The sequence below is a fragment of the Lygodium microphyllum genome, chromosome 11 (assembly GCF_053477565.2).
Source record: "Lygodium microphyllum isolate KBCC chromosome 11, Lygodium_microphyllum_v1.1.10, whole genome shotgun sequence".
Lineage (NCBI taxonomy): Eukaryota > Viridiplantae > Streptophyta > Polypodiopsida > Schizaeales > Lygodiaceae > Lygodium > Lygodium microphyllum.
Window position 1 is genome coordinate 25,033,854 of NC_141145.1, and position 22,965 is coordinate 25,056,818.

At 40.8% G+C, this 22,965-nt stretch overlaps 1 pseudogene; it reads left to right on the forward strand.

Moving 5' to 3' along the window:
* The first annotated feature begins 10,346 nt into the window (after positions 1-10,346).
* On the forward strand, positions 10,347-20,008 carry LOC148028639 (histone deacetylase 9 pseudogene; annotated as a pseudogene).
* Positions 20,009-22,965: the final 2,957 nt, after the last annotated feature.

Genomic DNA, 22,965 nt, shown 5'->3' on the forward strand with positions numbered 1-22,965 from the left:
ATTTTCATTCCTACTGAAAACCAATATATCATCAAAGAAAACAATTACACAATTCTGATACTTCAAAAATATATGATTCATCATATGACTAAATGTAATTTGTGCATTAGTCAAACCGAAAGGCATAACAAGAAATTCATAATGACCAAATTGAGTTCTAAATGTAGTCTTGAAAATGTCAGGTGTATCCAATCGTACTTGATGATATCCTAATTTGAGATCTATCTTGCTAAAAATAGTGGCTTCTTGTAGTTTATCCATGAGGTCATCTACCCTAGGAATCATATATCTATTCTTAACAATGATCTTGTTTAGGACACGATAGTCAATGCACATCCTATAGGTACTATTTTTCTTCTTAACTAATAGGACATGTGCACCAAAAGGAGAACTACTGGGCCTAATGAGTCCTCAGTTCAACAATTCTTCAACTTATGCTTGGATTTCTTTTTGTTCAATATGATTGTGTCCATAAGGTGCTTTACATGGTGGTTGAGAACCAAGAATTAAGTCTATTTTATGATCTTCAGGACGTATAAATGGTAAACCAGGGGGTAAATCAGCATCAAAACAATCTTTAAATTGTGAAAGAAATTGTGCATGCCTAGGATGCATATGATTTTCCTTAACTTCAATTTCATTTACCCATACTAAGTATGATTTGCTACCTTTTCTTAATGCACATTTAGCCTATGTGTGACTAAGCAATGGAAAATTATCAAAGTTGTGCATTCCATGTAATGTGATTTGTTTTCCGTTAAAATAAATTTTCATGGAATGTGTGGAATAACCTGTACCAAGATTATATTTGTGACACCAAGCCATTCCTAAAATAATATCACTAGCTTGCAAAGGCACAACCAAGAAGTTTCTTTGCTTAACATAATCGTGAATTTTAATTTCTAAATCATGAACTTCTTGTGTACCATTTTATCTAGTGCTTAAGAATGCAACCTTTATGCGATAATGAGTTGGAACAGTAGGTAAATTCAATTCTTTTACCAACTTTGTAGAAATAAAATCGTGCATGCTTCCATCATCATACAAAACAATCTTTTCTTGACCATGCACAAAACCTCTCATCGTTAATAATGAATGAGGATTTGGAATACCTTGTAAAGTATCTGAAGCATCGTTGATATCATCATCATCTTCAGTGAAGTTCGGCATATCTTCATGGTCTTCGTCTTTCGTCACTCCCAAGTAATTGATTTGAACAATTGCCTTCTTGGATTGACAATTCGCTGCTAAGTGTTCAGGTTGCTGACACTTGTAGCAAACTATAGACTTTGCTTTGGAAACATTATTGGTAATGGCTAGAAATTTGGGTATGTTGGGATTTAGCTAGAGAGAAGGCTTAGGGTTTGAATTTGTGTTTGATGGTAAAGTAGGGGGTTGAGTCCAGGGTTTATAGAAAGAAGAAGAAACAAAGCGATTTTGATTGAATCTTTGAAAGTTAGAATTGAATTGCTTTGTACCAAAGTTACCATTAGTTGGAAATTGTTGTGGTCGCTTTTCTCGACCACGAATTTTGTCTTCAGCATCATGTGCTAAAGAAATCACATCCTCCAAACTCTTTGGCTTGAACATGTTCACTTCCGCATAGAAGTAACCAAGCAAACAGGACATATACTTGCGCTTGTGGGTCGTCTCAACAAGCGTTCAAAGTTGTAGTAAGGCACTCCAGAAATGCTCAATGTATTGCGGTATGGATTCACAATCTGTTTGTTGTTGCAGAAGATCCCACTGTTTGACAACCTTTTCACGGAATTAAGGTGGAAGGAAATTTTGCAAAAATTTCTTTTGAAAGGCCTCCAAAGTAGTAGGACAATCAATACTCTTACGGACTACAGTCCACCATAACGATACTCTGTCTGCTAAATGGTTAGTGATGCATTTAAGTTTATCTTTTTTAGCATAGTGCTCTTCATGGAAATAATCATAAAACTAACTGATGAAAGCGAGAACAATTTTTCTGTCATGTTGGTAGGTGAATTGGGTAGTTGGTCTCTAACAAACCCCAAGATAACACCACATGATAAAGACCGAGGATCTCACATCAACAAAACCCATGAGACAGCACCACTGAACACATGATCCAAAATTCCTGATCACTTTCTCCTCAGGGAGACTTCAACTCAACCCTTAAACAGTTCAAACTTTCAAGCTCAGATTTTACCACTTTTAGAGAATATTTGATGTTGAAACAACCATGGCATTGACTGTGACAACACAAGCTTTCAGATTCACATAACTCCTATTTTCAAGGGATCACAACTGCTCCACAAAGCGTGATTGCTTCAAGCAGTACAAAATAAGTTATTGTAGACCCTCTCTGTTCTTCTTTCCTCAAAGCACACATAAATATAAACCAAATACACAGGTAATCAAAGCTTTATACGGCAAATTTTCATGCCCATTCAACAGCTACAAGCATTTCATTGCTATATACATTCCATCACTGTATCAAAACAGAGTTTACACTGATATATCAATGGATAATCATGATGACTTCCATGGGAAACCAAGTTGGTGTTATAGAAGCTACTGAATTGCTAGATGGCAAACATGCCCCTTGCTTCCCCTTAATTTGCTAGATGGCAAACATGCCCTTGCTTCCCCTTAATTTGCTAGATGAAAAACATGCCCCTTGTCACGTAAAATTTCACTCGAGGACTCAAAATCGAAAATGACAACACATTTTTTTCTATTCTTGCATGAAGCGTGTGTCCCAAAATTGAAATATCACAACCACGTGTCAAACATGCATGGTACCACTTGGGGATTTCCATTTATCAACCCGACTCCCGCTACTATGGGTAAGTGTTAGAAAGAAAAAAAAATGATATTTGCATGTGTTACCCCACTTGACTTCACGTAGCATCATGTATATGTCATTCTAATTTTAAAAACATGTCATCTTGAAGTGTCATTCAGTAGAGGCCTATACTACAAATAAATTTACTTAACACATGACACATGATTGAGTGTCTATTGGATGGATATAATCCTAACCTTGTTTTCCCTGAAGGTAAGACATTGTGGAGGCATCCAAGATAGATTTGAGGGGCCTTAGATCCCTTAAAACATAGAGCCTCCATTCTAATCGGGTTATCACTTGTAGGCATCCCATATTCCCAATTTTCTTGAACCTAGTATATATTTCTATTCCAATGTTGCTGATTAAAACCTTGTTGCAAACTTGCAACACCACTAGAAAGGTACCCTATTCCTAGTTGACGTGGCTTTTCTCATCAAGAGGTAGAGTCCAAATTCTCTGATATGTAGAGTCTACATTCTTTGATAATGAACAAAAACAATAAATGTGTTAAGAGTTGTGTGGGACTCCTTGTTGTTATCAAGGTAGACATAATGATTTGGAAATCATGAGTTGATTGAGTGATGCAGATTGACCATTCATGACATGTATACCTAGATGGGGTGGGTAAATATAAAATAAGACTCATTATATGGGTTTCATAAATGTGTGCAAGCACACAAATTTTTAGGAGGTCTCAAAGAAGGCAATGTCCTTTGCCCTATAAATGTTTACATTGTAGAAATAATCACAAGATGTCTTTAAGGCATATGGCACAATTGAAGGTTTTAAACACTTGTTGATTCAAACTTGGAAAGTAGAAACACTTGCACTAACCATTCCACCACCATAAAGGTAAGTAGTGCAATGTTTCCTTTTTATTTAGACCACGTCCTATCTTTTCTATTTTTGTGGATGTGGTTAGAAACACACACATTATAGAAGATAGATTTTTATATAGTGTAACCACCCATTATAGAGAGTGATTTTTACATGATAGGGATAATCCCAATATGCCTTAAATAGGAATAATCCCAAGATGCCTTTAAGGCATATGCCACAATTCTAGATTTGAACCCTTGTTGATTCAAACTTGAAATTAGAAACACTTCCACTAACCATTCGACCACCATAAGTGTAAGTATCCAATGTTTCCTTTTATTTAGACCATCTCCTATCTTTTCTTTTATTTGGTTTTTGTGGATGTGGTTACACATCACACATTATAGAAGAGAGATTTTTTATGTATTGTAACCACCCCTTATAGAATAGTGATTTTCACATGGTAGAAATAATCCCAAGATGCGTTGAAGGCATATCCTACAATTCTAGGTTTTGAACCCTTGTTGATTCAAACTTGAAAATTAGAAATATCCACCACAATAAATGTAAGTAGTGCAATGTTTCTTTTTAATTTGGACTACCTCCTATTGTTTCTTTTATTTGGTTTTTATGGATGTGATTACACACACACACACATTATAGAAGAGAGACTTTTTAAATTTTTAATCCTTGTTAATTCAAACTTGAAAATTAGAAACACTTACACTAACCATTCCATCATCTTTTATGTGATTTTTACATATGGTTGAAATAATCCCAAGATACCTTTATACCTCAATATTAGAGAGTGTTAGATATGCTCAATGCCCCATCCTCGTAAGATACCACCAATGATCCATGGTGCTCTAAGTTGTATGGCTCACATTATGAGGAGAAGTGATGTGTGAGCACGGACATTGGGTGGGTCCTAACTTGTATGTCAGATGAGGTCTATGTGGCCAAATGGCAAAAAGGTAACCTTCATGGATCTAGCCTTTGGGTTGGGCTAGAGTAGTTATACTGGTAGCAACTTGAGACACAATGCATCAAGCCCAATATTAAAGAAAATATTCCTTGGAATATTCCATGGACAACTAGGGAAAGTCTATAATATGGTCACGCATGCCAAGCAAACTACCTTCATGTGCTATAAAGAAAGACCTCTCTAAATCCATTTTTTATCTATCTTTCACCCAATGAGAGTTCTTCCAACTACCCTTAAGCTCTTTGTATATCATCTTTCTCGATCTCCATCTAAGCTTCATAGTGGAAGTGCATGGATGGATAGAGCCATCTTTGTATCAATTTGTTTAAAATTTAAGCAATCTCTATTCTTCTTATATTTGTTGTTTGTTCTCTACTTCTTGCTCATCTTCTTATATTTGTTGTTTGTTCTCTACTTCTTGCTCAAATTCTATCTATTGTGGCATGCAATTTCTACATGGTATTAGAGCCAAGGGGGCTCTGAGGAGTGAAGAGTACACGAGAGGCAAGGGCTTCAATAGCGAAGAGTAGAAATATGGTATGTTGTATCAACTCTATATCAAATAGAAATAGTGTCGCATCATGTGATACTACCGCTATACCAACAATTCAAACAACTAAGGATTCTTTAGCAAAGGCAAGTTAGATGGTACAAACTACACTTTGTGGAAGTTTAAAATCACAACTTTCATTGATTCTTATGAGCTTTTAGAGATGGTGCTAGGAACTGACCCAAAACCACAACCCACCCCGACCCCTCAAATTCGAGTATTATGATTACTTCAAATGCAAATATTCAATGAGCTTGGAAACAAAGGAATGCAAATGCATTGTGTGCCTTAGAGTTACAATTTATTTTGATAGTGTTTTTACCCTGATTCAACATACAATCAAGGCATCAGAGGCTTGTAACGTACTAAGAAGTTAGTACAAAATGTGAAATCAAACAAGGATTCAGAACTTAGAGAATCAACTAGCAGTATAGAAGTTTTCCAAAAGGGATATTGCACGACCAAATGGCTAGAGTTGGGATACAAAAGACTAGTGAGGAGCTAGCTCAAAAGTGTCTTTGGATTTGTTCACCAAAGTTTTGATGGATTGGTAGCTACCCTAAATACTCAAGTGATACCCTAAGCTTTAATGTTTGAGGGATTTTGTGTACTATTAATGGAGGAGGAGTTGCGGCTTAAAGCTCGAGAAGGTAGAAACTATGGAAATGCTACATTCTCCGCAAAAGGCAAATGTATTTCCCCTATCAACAGTGACAAAAAGAAGAAGGGTGGTAAGAAAAAGAAATATTCAAGGAGAGTACTTCTACTACAAGAAGAAAGGACATGCAATTGTAGATTTTTGTGTCAAGAAGGCATATGAAAAGAATGGAATCATGAAGACTAAAGGAAAGGATACATCTAATACGATTGAAGCAGAGTTGGTGTTATTCATGGTGACCATTGAGAAAGTGTGTTCCTCAACACAAGAAATATCTAACACTAACTCATGGGTATTGGATAGTGATGTCTCCCATCACATGACCAACAAGGAAGCTCTATATAGTTGTATGAAACCTCTACAAGAATCCATCACTATGATGTTTAGAAATGATGTAAAATGTCCTATAATCTAAGGGCACATGTACTATTTACTTTGTTACTACAAATGGTAAACTCTAGAATCTTTCAAATGTGTTGTATGTTCCAAGATTAAGAAAAATTTGTTATCAGTTATTTCTATAACTAATATTGGCTATGAAGTGAGGTTCACTAAGACAAATGTAGAAATTATTGACAATGCTAGCAAAGTTATCAACAAAGGAGAAAGGAAGAGCAATGTGTATAAGCTAAGTGCGCTTACATCCACTGCTAGTATGGACACAAGTAAACTTTGGCATGAAAGGTTTAGTCACATTGGTTTTGCAAGGTTGAAGTAGATGTATAAGCAAGATATGGTTTCTCACCTACCTACAATAACTGAAATGAAGGAGCCATTTGAAGCTTGTATGATAGGCAAGCAATAGAGAAAGGCATTTCCACAAGAAAGCAAGAACAGAGAGCAAAGGCTCCTCTAGAGTTAGTGGATGTTGACTTGGGTAGTAAAATCCCTATAAAAGCCTTGGGAGGATCTTATTTTATGTTAATCTCCAATGACTATAGTTGGAAGATGTGGGTTTACTTTCTTCATAATAAGGCTGAATTTTTTTGTAAGCTTAAAGAATGGCTAAAACTTGTTGAAAATGAAACATGGGAAAGTGTGAAATTTTTTAGAATAGTTGGTGGTGGTGAGTTCAACTCAAAGTTGTTTGAAAACGTTTACAAGAGCAAAAGGATTAAGTGTCAATTGAAGACATCTCATTATAGAAAACGCACCATTGTGAAAATGGCAAGGTGCACGTGTAACGTGCCCGCTCCTCAAATCGCGGGACACGTCTTAGCAGTCCATTGAGAGATATATCTAGAAGATGCCGCCCGACACTCCCAAGGAATGACACAGGTTTTGCCAACCAGGATCTCGAGTCTGCCCCCACAATGGAACTTATCCGGCCGTTCCCACTAGGATCGACCTGAAGTCCGAGTTCCTGTCAACATTGTCTAAGGTCATACACCGACTTTTTCCTAATATTTTCTGTTAACATCTCCTTTGAGAAAAGCTCTCGGCTAACCGAGACCACCCTTCCGTAGGATAGACCCATTTCCTATTAACATCTCCTTTGAGAAAAGCTCTTGGCTAACCGAGACCACCCTTCCGTAAGATAGACCCATTGGTCACATCCACCACGCTTCCCTCGAGGGTTGTTTTAGTTATCTAATTACCTACCACGTTATGCTTGACACATAAAAGCAGCTTCCTTAATTAACCCGTTAGTCACCAATTCCTTTATGTAATTTAGGCCATAGACACGAAGATAAGATAAAAAAAGATCAAACACTTCCTTAACTTATCTTCATATTAATGTGTGTCTCCTGCCCATACAGGAGAATTAAATGCTCCTTTTTGCATCTGCAGAAAAATCCTTCTGTCTTTCGGCAATAAAACCTGGAGGTTTATCCTTCCAATATTTCACCTTGTAACTAGTATCAAGACCTCGAGATCCCATCTCGAGTCACATAGAACACTTGTGTAGGGCCCAGAGGCATTGGGATTTATGGCCAGAGCCCCCACTGGCACCCAAGCGTCCTCCTATGCCAAGTGATTTCCACGAAGAGACCTCTCATGGCGGGTTCGGTCCACATTCCCGACACGGATGCATAACCCCCTTGGTTAGGGTTTGGTGGCTCGCGGGGGGTAGCTGGCACCATCCTTCCTTAATTATCCCTTTAGCAAATCAATCCATAGCTGAAGCAACCAGCATAGTAACAAATTCTAGGGAAAACATCCCTTTCGTTTCGATGGCAATCAGTCATCTCAGACCCGGCCATGAAATCATCAAACAATCCCCACTTGGGTTAACATCCCAAAATCACATTAACAAATAGTTAAATGCACAACCTCTTGCTTCAAGGCCGTGCAATCCCATTGCATGCACAATCAGAATTTTAACTGGATGTATCAAAACACTTGTGTAAGGGATTTACAACCTTTTCAAACTGCCAACCATAACTTGGGTCAACAATCCATTTAGGGTTAGGTCACTAGCTTCAACTACGCTAGGGGCGTATCCATTTGCGGTAGTCCATAGCAAGATCGATAAAACAATTCGCTGGCAATTTATACTTATTCCTAATGCCCCCGGATCACATGTGACTTGCATCTATGAAATTCTAGGGTTTTGTCTAATGATGCAAGTGTATCTCATGAATAGAAATTAACATTTCATGTGTTCCTTTTAACCATGATTGCGAAACGTGAATTCTAAATAACTATTCATGCACTGAACTGGTTAAAAAGCTATCATTTTATGTGAAGTAAGGGTAGTTCCTAGAGTAATCAAAACCCTATGCACGACAACAATCCTTTCATCCCTTCCTCGAGAAATAATTCGTAAATTGATTTTTAATGCTTAGAACCTGGGCTTGATTCATGTGTGCTTCATTGGTTGTTCTGCTCGTCCCTCCAGCATTACCGATGGCTTGGGCGCCTATGCTTCCTGCGACTTTCTTCTTGGGAGCCATTCGCCTCGCGGAGATTCGGCAGTCAGGACCTTCAGGGGTTTTGGGTTGACAGATTTGGTAGAAAAGACCGCTGGATGGGGGTCCTTCGCCAAGAGGGTGGTTTGGGGCGTGGCTCCTTGCAGTTACCAACTCTAACTTCTTTCTTTCTCCCTCTTTCTCTTCTTCTTCTTTTCACGTAATCTCCCTCTCTTCTTCTCCACTTATTCTCCTACTCTCTCCCTCTCTCTCTCTCTCTCTCTCCCTCTCTTCTTCTCCTTCTGCCACTTCTTTTCCCTATCTGTTCCTTCCCTCTCTTTCTCTTCCTCTTCTCTTCTTTTCTCCTTCTACTCTTCTTCTTCTTCTTCCTCTACTACTTCTTTCCACTCTCTCCCTCTTCCTTTTCTTCTTCTTCTTCTACTTTTCTCCCTCTACTTCCTGTTCCTCTACCTCTCTCCTTTTCCTTCTCTTCTTCTACTTTTCTTTTTTTCTCTTCTCTCCTTCTTTCCCTTTCCTCCTTCTCTCCTTCTCCCTCTCCTTCCCTTCTCTCTCCCGCTCATTCTTCCTCTCTCCTTCTTCTTCACTTCTTCTCTTCTCCTTCTCTTCTCCTTCCCTTCCTTCTCTTCTCCTCCTCTTCTCCCTCTTCTCCTCCTCTCTCTCCCTCTTCTCCTCCTCTCTCTCCCTCCTCCTTCCCTTCACACTATCCACGGTGTCGTATTGCTGTGCATTCAAGGTGTGAAAACCACCCAAAAGTTGTGTGTGTGATTTGATACTTTGTACATACTTAGTTGTTGTGTTTACATTTATTTTCTGCGTATGAGTATAGTGGAGAGAAGTTTGGAGGCATAGTGGTAAGCTTGAAGGGATGCTTTCAGTCTATATTGAGCAGGACTAAGGAGAGAAGGCTTTACATTGGACAAGCATTATATGTTGATGCTCTTCAGGAAGGATTTACATAAGACATTTATGTTTATAGTACCCTGGTGTCTATGTATAGCAAAAGTGGGAGCATTGTAGAAGCAGAGAATGTGTTTGATGGGTTGTCTGAGCACACTGTTGTGTTATGGAATGCTTTGTTTTCTATCTATCTAGAGGTATGATTTGCTTCCTGAGTTTGGAATGGCATTTATCTGCATGTATGGTGACTATTCATGTATGGTTGAAGCTCAAGCCCTCTTCAATGGAATGCTCGAATGGGAGAGAGCTATACATCTTACCAGCTATGAGGTGTCCAAACACAATAATGTGGTTCATCCTACAGCTCAATTTGGGTACAAATCAACGGTTGGTCCACATTGTATGCTGGGAACGAGGACAAAGGGGGCGTGAGAAAGAAAAAGCAAAAGAGGACTATTTTTGAAAGGGCCTTTTTGGGGGGGAAAAAAGGGCTTAATGGAGAGGAGTGCAAAAAAACACGGAGAAAAAAAAGGTCGTTGTTTTTTTTGGGAGAAGATCATCGACTGGTCTGAAAAAAAAGAAGGGGGAATCTCAGCAACGGAAGGAGGGAAAGAAAAACAGAGACGTCTACGTGATTTAGAGGGAGCTGAAATTGGCGATGCTGTGGCAATAGAGAAGCTAAAGGGAGGATGTTTTTGAGGTTGTGAGGAACTAGAGAAGACGGTGCTGAAGACAGAGCTACGATGGAGTTAAATAAAAAGGACGAAGGAGTTCTGTTCATGAAGATGGAGAAGAGGAAGGGAGGTTCAAAGCATCAGTCATATGGTCCACCCTTGGCGCATGTGGAAGTTGGAGAGTGTGCATGAGATCTTGAAACGCTGATATCAACTCCGTCCTGTAGCTATTGAGCTTTTCAGCATGGATGGATGTAATGACCTGCTTGTGTTTCATAAAAAATGAACGTGACGAAGTCTTCAAAAATCTTCTTGCCATGAATCTTCCTCGGAATAGCATGTTGGATGCTAGCATCTCAGGTGCCTCAAAATAGGAAAGTAATGAAAGGATTCGACACTTTCATATCTTTTCGATGATGAACAGCTACCATTACATTGTCTCAAAAGTCAAGGCCTCAGAGATACGCACATTGCTTAGTGATGATTGGCTGAGATGGCGCATGAGCAAGGGCAGGCGGTCTACATCATGCTAGGAAGTGTGAGGCATCTAGATTTTGTTATGTAAACGATCTTGTTCTTGGTATTTTGGAGCTTCTAAAGTTCCATGCACGGGTTCTGTACATCGATATTGATGTCCATCACGGTGACGGTGTGGAAGAAGCATTTTATCTAACTGACAGGGTAATGACTGTGAGCTTTCACAAGTTTGGAGATTGCTTCTTCCCTAGAACTGGGGATGTGCAGGTGACATTGGAAGTGTTTATTATGGACCAAATCATCCAATGAAGCCTCATCGACTGTGTATGACACATAATCTGGTTTTAGCATATGGACTTCACAACAAGATGGAGATTTATAGACCGCACAAGGCGTATCCAGTGGAGCTGGCTCAGTTTCATTCAACCGATTACATTGAGTTTCTGCACAGAATTACACCGGAGACACAGGATCAATTTTCCAAGGAGCTTCTAAAATATAACATGGGAGAAGACTGCCCTGTATTTGATAACCTTTTTGAGTTCTACTAGATATATGCAGGTGGTACAATTGATGCTGCTTATAGGTTAAATAGCGGCCTTTGTGATGTGGCAATAAGCTGGGCAGGATGTGCAACGTCTTTCTCAATATTAGGGAGACGAACTTGGGATTGAGCGCTCAGACATAGTTACAGTAAGGCTAGCAGGCCTTCTGCATGATGTGGGCATGGCCCTTTTAGTCATGTTTTTGAGAACGAGTTTCTGCCACGTGTATTACCTGGGGTGTAAAGTGGAGTCATGAGAATATGTCTCGTGCAATGGTGGATTATATTGTGGACCAACATAGAATTGACATTGTTGCTGGTGGATCTTTCTTATAAAAAATAACACAAAACCTGCTGGGATTGATTGCATTGAAGTACCCTGGAATCCTATATTGAGCTTTACAAATGGTGAAGAGCTTTTGCATTTTCAAAAGACTGCATCTATACCTGGAAAAGGGCTGCTAGCTCAACTGGTCACTGTTAAAATAGTGACAACAGCTTTGTACAAAGATTCTTTCATCTTCACATCTTTGCTGATCTTCTATCCATAAATTTATCAAGGTCTTCTGAAGACGTGACTTTGCTTTCACAAACCCTTCGACATCTTTGGTGAACCCGACGTGAAAGCGTTGCAGAAATTTCAGGATGGGAGATACTTCAGCCTCTATTTCAGCCTCTTCTACAATTCCAGTTGCGTCCTCTACTTCAGCTCCATCAATGACTGCTGCCTCAAGTACTTCAACAGAGGATCTAAAGCAGATTTTGTAGAATATGTCCATGTATATGCAGCTCCAAAATCAGCAGACACAATTGTATATGCAGCAGCAGCAACAATTGCATCAACAACAGTTGTCTCAGCAAAGGCAACTCTATTCGGAGCAGGAGAATGCAAACAGCATGACTAAAGCGATTGAAGTAGTTGAGAATGAGAAGAAGCTATTTGATGGCTGTAATGTTTCAGCATATTTGAAGACATATGAGATCAAGATGGGGTTTTTTTGGTGTTCCAACTGGACTTATGAGTAAGTACTTCCTTCATCTTGTCACACCCGCTTTGAGGGCAAAAGTGACTGATCTTTTTATTCAAAATACACATTGGCAAGATTTTAAGAAGGCCCTGAAAGAAGAATATTTCGTTGAGGACTTTGGTATGGCTACTCGGCGGTCATTCCGAGAGTGGGTCTACATGCCAAACAAAGGTCTAGCTGCTTCAGAGTTGATTCGAGAATTTGAAGAGAGGTATAGTCAGCTTGATGCCATTGAACAAAGAGCATTGGATGTTGAAAAAGTTGAGCTTTTCTTGCAAGCTGCAGATCATGCTCTTCAAGAAGAATTGGATGAGCTTCTTGAGGATCGCACGAAGCCTATGGGTCTTAAAACGGATTGGCAGGATGCCCGAGATGCAGTCTCGACTTTGACCAATAGGAGGATATGGAAGACTCGCCTACAGAATGGTTCTATGACACCTACACCATCATCTGCTCCTATGCCTGCTTCTATCCCTGTTATTTCTTCTCCTCCTCAGCTAGTTTCTTGGCCTATGACAGTGCCTACTATTTCCACTCCATCTATTCCTCCTGTTCCACGACCGATGCCTACACCTTCTGCTCCAAAACCATCCGCTCCATCGGTGCCTACCTCTCTTGATGACATAATCAAAGGCATAACAGATTTGACATTGGAGTCAGTTAAAGCAGAGTTGGTGGGAAAGTTGAAAGAGCAGTTTGCTTCGACTACGCCTACTACTTCTTCTAGTGCTCCTACTACACCTAGGAGTGCTCCTAGTGTACCTAGGAGAGATCGGAGATGTATTTGGTGCGATAGTACGGACCATCAGCATTGCAGGGATTGTGAATCTTTTCAGGATGCAAGGAGGAAGAATTTGGTATATTGGGGGCAAGATAGTAAGATTTGGTTGACTGAGACAGGAGCTCCACTTGCTACCAACTTTGGTAAAGGTGGAATGAAGAAGTTAGTGGATGACATGGCTGCGCGTACTTCTTATGTGACAGCTAGAGGTGATGCTTCTGCATATGGAGTCCAGATTGAGAAGGGATCAGAGACTCAGTCAGCACTGTGGACTTATGCTATGGAGACTGCAAACAAGGGAAAAATTCAGCAAACTGTTTTGACTAGTGCAGGCTCTAGCATTAGATCAGAGACAGGTTGGGATTCGTCTGTTGACAGGTACTCTATTTATGTTTATTTGGCTAAGTCTCATGGAGCAAATGTACTTGTTGAGGAGAAGCATAAGAGGAATGAAGAAAATCCAAGTGCAGCTAAAAAGACTAGAGGGGGTGAGTTTGCTACTTCACCTACTGCAGGACCGTCGTTGAGACCAGGGCCAGAACGACAGATGGAAGATGCTCAAAAGAGAGAAAAGAGGCAAGAGCCTAGAGAGAGAAAGCAGCCAGGGTTTAGATTGATGTCCGATATTGAGACATCTACAGACATGAAGAAAATCTTTAATGACAAGATACTGGGCAGTGAGGTGACTTTCACTATTTCTGAGGTTTTGGGCATCTCAAAAAGAGAGTTTCAAGATCAGTTTCAGGAGGTTTTGAAGAGGAAAAGACATGCATTGCCTACCACTGATACACAGGGAGTTTTGAGTGGGGAGTTGGATGAGGTTATGGTTTAAAATGCTTCTGTTTTTCCGCAGGTAGAGAAGAGGGTTCAGCCTATGCATTATGCTGAAATTGATGAGCCTGTCTTGATACCGCGTAGTCACTTTTCGCGGAGCCATTGGGCTAGGGCAACTACAGAGACGATGGTAAAGATTGGAGAGAAATAGGTGCCTTATGTTGCATTGGTGGATCATGGTTCAGAGATTAATCTCATAGTTCGTGGAGTTTATGAGAATAACAGATGGCCTATGGATGTAGAGCATGGGTGGTGTATGAGAGCCGCCAATAACACTGCAGGTGATTTGTATACTGCCTGTCCTAGTGTCAGGGTTTCTATTGGTGATGTAGAGGAGGATTTCCATTTCTTTGTGCAGGATTCATGCTCTTATCCCATAATTCTTGGACAGCCATTCATCACAGAGATGCACATGGAAACAAAGGTAATGGATGATGGATCTGGTTATGCACGGATTCGTAGTAAAGATGGTATGAGAGCAGTTCAGTTTATGACTGTGTGTGTGAACCATGTTAGAAACAGGGATACTCTCAGAGATGCACCTTTCCCCACTGTGAGGGATTCGGGTTTTCATTAGGTACCGCCGTTTCGTGAGACGACGGTGGTACAGAGCAGAGGAGATTGGAGTTCTCGCCTCCAGCAGTGTTTTCTCCTCCGGTTTTGTTGGGATTTCAGCAAATAGTTCAATGAGCTATCAGAAGATTTCTAGGTTGCCTAGAGCTGCCAGGCAGTATATATGCAGGAAGGAGAAAAATTTGAAAAATGCAGGAATTTTGGAGGATGATGAGCACATAAATGGGATGTATGATAGTATGATTTGTGCAGATACAATGGAAGAGATGAAAGATATGTTGAAAACTGATATGCAGAGTTGTCACAGTAATGTATTAGTGCAGTCCCTGGACATGTTTCATGAAATTGCAGATTTTGTGTCACGGATTGAGTCAGAGGCTGAGGTAACTCAGCAAAGAGTGTTGAGTACTGAAGAAATTCAGCAAATAGAGTTTCCAGCTGGTTATGATCAGCTTTCAGAGACACAGAGGGCTGAAAACTTTCAGCCAACAGAGTTTACTGCTGAAATATTTCAGCATCCAGAGTTTAGGGCTGTTTCTATGCAGTCCATAGAGCAGAGGGCTGAGGATATTCAGCCATTGGAGTGCAAATGGCTGATTTACAGCAAGATTTGAGTAATGCAGAAGAGCATAATGAAGCCAGGGTTGACACGAAATACAAAACTGTGGATAAGAAGGTGAAGCCAGTAGCTGTACCGGTTCCACCTGACAGTGATCAGCAAATAGAGAGGGCTGCCAAACAGCCAATTTTGAGGAATCCGGAGCATATTAGTCATAAATTTTCAGCAGAGACTCTTGCTGAATTGAAAATTGGAAATGGTGAATTTTTGTTATCCATAGAGAAGCAATGCTTTCAGGAGATGCTTGAGCGACATGGAAGGGGATTTGCTTTTTTCCCGCATGAGATTGGATGTGTGAATCCAGATATTGTTGCTCCTATGGTCATTTTTACTATTCCTCATATTCCATGGAATCTCCGACCTATTCCAGTGCCTAAAGCACACCTGCCAAAGCTGATTGATTTATTGAATGAGAAAATCAAGATGGAAATTCTTGAGCCTTCATCTGCACCATACTCAAACAGGTGGTTTATAGTTCCAAAGAAGAATGGTACTCTCCAATTTATTCAAGATATGCAGCCAGTGTGAACAGAGTTACTATTAGGAATGTTGGTATAGGTCCAGTTGTGGATGAGTTTGCAGAAGCATTTGCTGGACGTGCCATCTATTCTTTAGGTGATTTGTATTCAGGATATGATCAGTTTCAGCTGGCTTTGGAAAGCAGGGACATAACCACCATGAGAACTCCTATTGGGCTTGTCAGGATGTGTACCTTGCCTCAAGGTGCCACTAATTCTGTTGCGCATATGATGAATGCCATGCATAAGGTCCTTCGAGATTACATACCTCAGCTTACTATGCCTTTCTTGGATGATGTGCCCATTAAGGGGTGTGCAGAAGAAGAGAAGAATGAGAGTCTAAATGAGCAGGGATGCAGATACTTTGTGGCTGATCATATTTCAGCATGTGAGAAGATTTTGGCCAGGTTAGAAGAAGTGAACTTGACACTTTCAGGGCAAAAATGTGTTTTTGGAGTGAATGAGGTTGTCATTGTTGGACATATGTGTGGATATTATGGCAGGAAACCCTCACCTGATAAGGTGAATGCTATAGGCAAGATTGCGGAGTATTGTTCTACCACTTCAGAGGTACGGAGATTCATTGGAGCTTGTGTGTTTTATATGATTTGGATACCTCATTTTGCACACGTAGCAGATTGTTTATATCAGCTGCTTCGAAAGGGACAGAAATTCTATTGGGATGAGAGCCACACTAGAGCCATGCGGAAATTGAAGAAGTTATTGCAGAATGCTCCTACTCTCCGGAAAGCGGTTTATAATTGTGGAAAGCCTATTGTATTGACAGTACTAGTCCAATTGGCATACGTTGGGCTGTGGGTCAAGATGATGCAGATGGAAATAGGTATGCTATTCGGTTTGGGGCAAAAGTCCTAAACGAGAGACAGAGGAGATATCCTCAAATCAAGAGGGAGTTATTGGGGATTGTTACGGCTCTCAAATGTGACAAGGAGTACTTTATTGGAGCTTCAGTTGTGGTAGAGACGGATTGCTTGCCATTGATTGGTATGATCACGAGTTGCTCTACTTCGGATATAGCTATGCTGAGATGGATTGCATACATCGTCATTAAATCCGAAATTTAAACACATAGCAGGGAAGGATAATCCAGTGGCAGATATGTTGTCTAGAGCTAGATATGATGATGAGGAGACTCTACTTGCAGAAGAGGATGATGCAGAAATTTCAGCCATTATGGTTGATCATGTTTGTCATGTCTATGATATTGTGGCTTTTATAGAAGAACTCTATGTTGGAGATTGGTTGCAGATTGGCAGGTACCTTAGTACACTAAGCAAAAGAGATAAATGGACAGATGAAGAGTTCAAGAAGATCAGAAGGAAAGCCTATGGTTATTTTCTCAAGGACGGATTTCTTTGGAAGCATCCAAAGAAAAGAGGCGGATTACCTTTGCGGGTTATCTGCGATAGAGAGACACAGTTACAGGTGATGAGGGAGTTTCATGAGAGTCCTTGGGCTGGTCATAGAGGAGTGTGGGCTACTTATGAGAAAATCAAGGAGAAATATTGGTGGAAAGGCATGTATAGAGATGTTTCTCACTTTGTTGAGACTTGCAGAGACTGCCAGATGTATTCGGTAGTGCGTCATCGAGATGAGCTTCATCCGACCTATCCGCTATGCATTCATTATAAGTGGGTAGTTGATTTGGTTACCATGCCTATGGGTCTATGGTAGATGAGATACATTGTTTTGGATAGAGAGGATCTTACCAATCATGTTGAGGGCAGATCTTTGAGAACGAAGACCACTAGTGCAGTGTGTAAGTTCTTATTGGAGGAAATTTTCTGCAGGTATGATTGTGTGGGTAAGATCACTGCGGATCGTGGTGAATTGGATGCAGATGAAGCTAGGGAGTTTTTCTCTCAGCTAGGAATCAAGTTGGCTCTAACTACAGCATATAATCCAGAGGGAAATGGGAAGAGTGAAAGAGGGCATCCGCCGATAGTGAAAGCATTAGCCAAAGCATGTAGAGGACGGATTGGAGAATGGCCGAGACTTTTACCATTTTCTTTGTGGGCTGATCGTACGACTCACAGTGTTACCACAGGATATATGCCTGTGCAGAGTTGATGTATGGTCAGAAACCTGTTATGCCGACTGAGACTTGTGCCTTAACTTGGTCAGTTTTACCTTGGCAGGAGGATTTGACGAAATAGGAGCTCTTAGCTCTTCGGATTCGGCAGTTGGAGAGAAGACCAGAGGATATTCAGCTAGCTATTGACAGGTTGAAGGTTGCTAGACTAAGAAATAAGGACAGGTTTGACAGCAGGCATCGCTTGTGGCCTAGAGCAATAGAAGAGGGAGATTGGGTATTAGTCTTTGATAGCAGCCTTGAAAATCAGCATATTGCACTTCGGAAGATGGTGAAACGATGGTTTGGGCCGTACATAGTCAGACATGTTTTTGATAATGCAACATATGAGTTGACAGAATTGGATGGGACATTACTTAGAGTGCCTATTGCTGGAAAAAGAATGAAGATTTTCAAGAAAAGAGATGATGAAGATTACGCATTGGAAGAATTTGCAAGAGAAGAGCAACGAGAAGAAACTCTGATGGAAGAGACAGATGATATGATAGATAATCTTGTTGATATACCGGAAATGCATAATGAAGAGATTGATCTGTTTGTGGATCTTGATGATAACGATCATGGGTAGTTGGCCCATCCGGAGGATGCGCAGGATTAGAGGGCTTGGATGTTGTATTGCTATGCATTCAAGGTGTGAAAACCACCCAAAAGTTGTGTGTGTGATTTGATACTTTGTACATACTTAGTTGTTGTGTTTACATTTATTTTCTGCATATGAGTATAGTGGAGAGAAGTTTGGAGGCATAGTGGTGAGCATGAAGGGATGCTTTCAATCTATATTGAGCAGCACTAAGGAGAGAAGGCTTTACATTGGACAAGCGTTATATGTTGATGCTCTTCAGGAAGGATTTACGTAAGACATTTATGTTTATAGTACCCTGGTGTCTATGTATAGCAAAAGTGGGAGCATTGTAGAAGCAGAGAATGTGTTTGATGGGTTGTCTGAGCACACTGTTGTGTTATGGAATGCTTTGTTTTCTATCTATCTAGAGGTATGATCTGCTTCCTGAGTTTGGAATGGCATTTATCTGCACGTATGGTGACTATTCATGTATGGTTGAAGCTCAAGCCCTCTTCAATGGAATGCTCGAATGGGAGAGAGCTATACATCTTACCAGCTATGAGGTGTCCAAACACAATAATGTGGTTCATCCTACAGCTCAATTTGGGTACAAATCAACGGTTGGTCCACATTGTATGCTGGGAACGAGGACAAAGGGGGCATGAGAAAGAAAAAGCAAAAGAGGACTATTTTTGAAAGGGCCTTTTTGGGGGGGGGGGGGGGGGAAAGGGCTTAATGGAGAGGAGTGCATAAAAACATGGAGAAAAAAAAGGTCGTTGTTTTTTTTTGGGAAAAGATCATCGACTGGTCTGAAAAAAAAGAAGGGGGAATCTCAACAACAGAAGGAGGGGAAGAAAAACAGAGACGTCTATGTGATTTAGAGGGAGCTGAAATTTCCGATGCTGTGGCAATAGAGAAGCTAAAGGGAGGATGTTTTGGAGGCTGTGAGGAACTAGAGAAGACGGTGCTGAAGACAGAGCTACGATGGAGTTAAATAAAAAGGACGAAGGAGTTCTGTTCATGAAGATGGAGAAGAGGAAGGGAGGTTCAAAGCATCAGTCATATGGTCCACCCTTGGCGCATGTGGAAGTTGGAGAGTGTACATGAGATCTTGAAACGCCGATATCAACTCCGTCTTGTAGCTATTGAGCTTTTCAGCATGGATGGATGTAATGACCTGCTTGTGTTTCATAAAAAATGAACGTGACGAAGTCTTCAAAAATCTTCTCGCCATGAATCTTCCTCGGAATAGCATGTTGGATGCTACCATCTCAGGTGCCTCAAAACAGGAAAGTAATGAAAGGATTCGACACTTTCATATCTTTTCCTGATGAACAGCTACCAGTACATTGTCTCAAAAGTCAAGGCCTCAGAGATACGCACATTGCTTAGTGATGATTGGCTGAGATGGCGCATGAGCAAGGGCAGGCGGTCTACATCATGCTAGGAAGTGTGAGGCATTTGGATTTTGTTATGTAAATGATCTTGTTCTTGGTATTTTGGAGCTTCTAAAGTTCCATGCACGGGTTCTATACATCGATATTGACGTGGAGACATTACATCCTCTCCCCCTTGGAGGAATTGAGATGTCCTCATCTCGAGAGAAACTGGGGAAGACAAGCGCAATTGGGGCTTATAACATGTGGGTTAGGGCCCACCACGCTTCCACTATGCTACTTTGATTACTCAAATTCCTGAAATAACAACTTGTCACAACTCATAGAATGCAATAGGATTTATTCCATGTATAGGACTTATTATCTCGAGAGGATCTTCCTAGGACATCTAGTCATCCTCAAAGGTTACAATAGCCTCCAGGCCTTCATCATCATGTGGCTCATAATATGAGCCAAAAGTATAGTTTTGATGGCTTTGTTTGATTGTATGTTCGTGATTCTCAGGGTTCACAACTCAGGACAATCTGTTTGGATATGTCCTAGTTCATTGCAGTGGAAACATCGGCGGTTGGGACATCTCTTACAGATGTGTCCTATCTCACCGCACTTGTGGCATCTCTTATCTTAATCTCATGAGTCATCTTCATCATAGTTTCCTGATTTAAGTTCTTGGATGATTGGACTCGCTCGGAGTAATGCGTCTTGCAAGTCCATTAGGCGCATTGATTCCAATCGAGTGTTTATGGGTGGATTCAACCCAGCACAGAACTTTGACACCTGTTGTGTCATATCCATTGGGGGCATGTACTTTAGGAGTGAAACGAACTTCGAATAGTATGCTTCAAGGGATAATCCTAGCTGCTTCAAGTCATAAAATTCATTCATCTTTTGTGTACGGTAGGCAGGTGGCAGATACTTCCCTCGCACAGCTTCCTTAAGCTTATTCCAGGTGACGCTCCCCTCCGCGATCGCTTGGTCTCTGCACCACTATTTCCACCAAAGTATTGCTTTGCATGTAAGCTTAAGTTTGGCGAGCATGGCTTGGTTAGAAGGTGTAGTTTCCTGTTGTCTCAAAATAGTCCTCCATGGACTCCATCCAGACCTCGCCGTCAGCTTGAACATTCCTTCCCTTTCCATCAAACTCGGGTGGCTTAATTTGCTTGAGAAGGGACTTCTTCTCTCGCATGTCAGCATTCGTAAGTGCAAAAGGTGCCTGACAATCAAGCCATACCACTTAGGTTATTCAGATTATGTCTATGATCTGAACATTAATCAATCATGCATCATTAAGAAGTTTTACTCTGATACCAACTGTAACGTGCCTGCTCCTCAAATCGCGGGACACGTCTTAGCAGTCCATCGAGAGATATATCTAGAAGATGCCACCCGTCACTCCCAAGGAATGACATGGGGTTTGCCAACTAGGGTATCTCGAGTCTGCCCCCACAACGGAACTTATCCAGCCGTTTCCCATTATGATTGACCTGAAGTTCGGGTTCCTGTCAACATTGTCTGAGGTCATAGACTAACTTTTCCCTAACATTTTCTATTAACATCTCCTTTGATGAAAGCTCTCAGCTAACCGAGACCACCCTTTCATAGGATAGACCCATTGGTCACATCCAACACGCTTCCCTCGAGGGTTGTTTTAGTTATCTAATTACCTACCACGTTATGCTTGACACATAAAAGCATCTTCCTTAATTAACCCATTAGTCACTGGTTCCTTTATGTAATTTAGGCCACAGACATGAAGACAAGATAAAACAAGATCAAACACTTCCTCAACTTATATTCAGATTAATGTGTGTCTCCTACCCATACAAGAGAATTAAATGCTCCTTTCTGCCTCTGCAGAAAAATCCTTTCATCTTTTGGAAATAAAACCCAGAGGTTTATCCTTCCAAGATTCCGCCCTTGTAACTAGTATCAAGATATCAAGATCCCATCTCCAGTCACGTAGAACACTTGTGTAGGACCCGAAGGCATTGGGATTTACGGCGAGAGCCCCCACTAGCACCCAAGTGTCCTATGCCAAGTGATTTCCATTGAGAGACCTCTCACGGCGGGTTTGGTTCACATTCACGGCACGGATGCATAACCCCCTTGGTTAGGGTTGGCGGCTCGCGGGGGGTAGCTAGCGCCATCCTTCCTTAATTATCCCTTTAGGAAATCAATCCATAGCTGAAGCAACAAGCATAGTAACAATTGCTAGGGAAAAAATCCCTTTCATTTCGATGGCAATCAGTCATCTCATACGCAGCCATGAAATCATCAAACCCTCCCAACTTGGGTTAACATCCCCAAACCACATTAACAAACAGTTGAATGCACAACCTCTTGCTTTAAGGCCTTTGAATCCCATTGCATGCACAATCAAAATTTTAACTGGATGTATCAAAACACTTGCTTAAGGGATTTACAACCTTTTAAAACCACCAAGCATAACTTGGGTCAACAATCCATTTAGGGTTAGGTCACCAGCTTCAACTAAGCTAGGGGTGTATCCATTTGCGATAGTCCATAGCAAGATCGATGAAACAATTCGCTGGCAATTTATACTTATTCCTAATGCCCCTGGATCACATGTGACTTGCATCTATGAAAGTCTAGGGTATTGTCTAACGATGCAAGTGTATCTCATGAACAAAAATTAACATTTCATGTGTTCCTTTTAACCATGATTGCGAAATGTGAATTCTAAATGACTATCCATGCACTGAACTGGTTAAAAAGCTATCATTTTATGTGAAGTAAGGTGATAACCTTATCATTTTATGTGAGTAAAAGCTATCATTTCGTGCCTAAAATCTTGTGCGAATTCCAAAGTCTGCCGTTCTGCGCATGCAACTTAGTTCCTAGAGTAATCAAAACCCTATGCATGACAACAATCCTTTCATCCCTTCCCTGAGAAATAATTCCTAAATTAATTTTTAACGCTTAGAACCTGGGCTTGATTCATGTGTGCTTCGTTGGTTGTTCCGCTCGCAGCTCTCCAGCATTACCGATGGCTTGGGCGCCTATGCTTCCTGGACTTTCTTCTTGGGAGCCATTCGCCTCGCAGAGATTGGGTAGTCCAGACCTTGACAGGTTTCGGGTTGATAGGTTTGGTAGAAAAGACCGTTGGATGGGGGTCCTTCGTCGAGAGGGTGGTTTGGGGCATGGCTCCTTGCAGTTACCAACTCTAACTTCTTTCTTTCTCCCTCTTTCTCTTCTTCTTATTTTCACTTAATCTCCCTCTC